Source organism: Cavia porcellus, unplaced genomic scaffold (genome assembly GCF_034190915.1).
Source record: "Cavia porcellus strain 051 isolate PalLab524CR breed Dunkin Hartley unplaced genomic scaffold, mCavPor4.1 scaffold_8, whole genome shotgun sequence".
NCBI lineage: Eukaryota > Metazoa > Chordata > Mammalia > Rodentia > Caviidae > Cavia > Cavia porcellus.
The window spans coordinates 52,077,212-52,079,854 of NW_026947491.1; the positions used below are offsets into that span (position 1 = coordinate 52,077,212).

General features: G+C 35.3%; 1 pseudogene; it reads right to left on the reverse strand.

The window, feature by feature from the left end:
• Window positions 1–509: 509 nt before the first annotated feature.
• Window positions 510–1,964, reverse strand: LOC111758607 (poly(A) RNA polymerase GLD2-like; annotated as a pseudogene).
• Between the last annotated feature and the right edge of the window lie 679 nt (window positions 1,965–2,643).

The following is a 2,643-nucleotide window of genomic DNA, read 5'->3' on the forward strand; positions in this document are numbered from 1 at the left end:
TTATCATATTACATATAACTCTTGTAATCTTTACTCATTGGGACAAAACACCTGAAACCTTCAATTTAAAGAAGAAGTTTATTTGGCTTATCATGTCTATAGTTGGCTGGTTCCAAGGCAGAAGTGGCAAGTGGAAGGGCAAGGCAGAACCCACCAAGGTTAGAAAGCAGAGGGAAGGGAAGATCTGGGCACAAGCATATTCCCTTTCAGGCTATGGCCCCAGTCACCTACTCTTCCAACCAGGCCCTCTCTCTCAACAGAGCAATGTTACCTTTTTCTTAAATTTCACAATGTAGTAGTTACCTTCATATCCAGAATCTAACATTCGCCTAATTGCCTTTGCCATCAATTGTGAGATGTAATTGCATAGTAATACAATTTGTTTCATTTTTAAATCAAATTATTTTATTAGGAGAGGTCATAATAAAATATGCAATTCTTATATAATTATGTTCTTTTAAAAGTAAAACATGAGATCAGAAGAAAAATTAAAAAGAAAGCATGATAAAGGGAAACATATTGGGCTATAACTCTTGTTCCTTATTTCTTGGGTGAATTCAAGAAATAGAGGCCACTTAACCTTTACAGGATAGCAGTTCTTGAAGGGAGTTACTGTTCAAATCTCTTTTGTTTTCAACCTGTGAAATAACTTTAAAAATTGGTCATTGATCATGTCAAGCTTCTGCTTTTCATGCACAGCTCTAACTATATTATTCCGTGAAAAGATTCTTGTACACAGATCTATTTATTTCTCCATTTGGTACCATCAGATCTAGGAATGGCTTTGGCTTCATGAACTGAAATCATGTGTCAGTCAAATTGTGTAGCGTAAGGTTTAAAAAAGCCCAGAAAGAGATCTGCAAGACTTGATTAATTATTTGAGAGGTAAGAAGGCACATTATATGAATCTTGATATAAATGGTACATTTTATCCTGCTGGATAGCAGGATTAAAAGATTCCAAGTAAATTTTTTGGAGGATGGAAGGATGGGAGGATGGAAGAATGGGAGGATGGAAGAATAGAAGGTAGGGCTATAGAAATAAAAAGTTTAATGTTTGTAAATGGTGCAAAGTCATCAATATATGACTCTAGCTGTTTAAAATACCATGAATGGCGTCATTTATCTCATAGTGACTTGCCTACTTTTTCATCACTAGCACTTATGGACAAATTATATTTTCCAGGTTTATGTAAGTTCTAAGAAGGAATGTGCTTATTCCAACAATATTGTTTACATTTAAGTGGTGTCAAATTCCACACAACTGACTTTATCCTTGAACTGCACAATTGACACCTTTGCTAGAATTTTGATATAGCCAGAAAGTCTAGTGCAAAGCTATTTATGGACTAATGTGAGTATCTGCTGTGCTTCAGATAAATCAAAAGATTTATCTGAAAAAAAAACACAGTTTTTATTTCTTTAGCACTTTTACGATATACAGTATAATTCCAAACCATATTTAAAGTATGAAATGGTTTATTCTACAATTTCTTTTTGGCTTAACTACTAACTTCATGTTTTTCTTTATGTGAATTAACATTCTCTAAGGTGAAATGTTTTTTTTTTTCTTTAAGTGTCAGCTAACAGCTTTTGATCAAAAGGTATTCAATCCTTCAGGTTGTCAGAATTTATTATTAAAAAACAAAACATAACAAAACTCTGCTGTGTTTGGAATCCTGTGACCCAGTATAAGGATTGGCAACCTATAATCCTCAGGCCAAATCTGACCCACTAAATGCTCTTGCAAGTAAAGTTTTATGGATAAACAGTTATGTTCATTTGCTTACATATTCTCTGTACCTATTTTTACACTACAACAAAAGTGAATATTTGCTCCACAGCTTGTGTGCCTTGCAAAACCTAAAATACTTAGTATGTGGTCCTTACAGAAAAAGCTTGCAGGCCAAGAGATTGAATTAACTTACAGTGCTTAGTAACACAGAAATTTTCTTTCATTACCATGTCTTTTTCTTCCTCATAAACAACATAGCTAAACAATGTTAACTACCATTATACTAAGCTCAGCATAATTATTTTATTAAATACTTGTAGAAAATGCATTTTTAGATAAAAGTTAAAGACTCAACTTCCAGTATATGTGCATTATAGACAAAATAGTAAAGAAATGAGACAACAGTGACTTGGAGGACATAGGGCAGTGGCCAAACAAAGGTTGAGTGGGAGAGGAAGGAAAAAATTGAGTGGCATTTCAAGACAAGAGAAGTTTATGCAGTAACGTGAATGTGCATATGAAAGACAACTGCTTTGCACAGAGGAATGCTTTGTTTTGGATCTAGAATATCCTCCAAAGACCATGTGTAAAGGCATGATTTCCAGACTGCAGTGCTCTCGGGAGGTTGTGGAATCTTTAGGAGATGGAGCCTAGTGGAAAGAAGGGAGGTCACTGAATCTGTACCCTTGAAGGGGATATTGGGACCCTAAACCCTCTTCTCTCCCTTTTTGCTTCCTGATTGCCACAAGGTGAGCAACTTCCTCTTCCATGCACTCTAAGCCAGGAGATACTGTGTTGCCACCCGCCCAAAGCAATGGAGCCAAGTAACTGTGAACAGAAACCTCCCAAAGTGTAAATCTAAATAAACTCTTCTTATTTTGATTATCTCAGCTGTTTAGTTATAGGGAT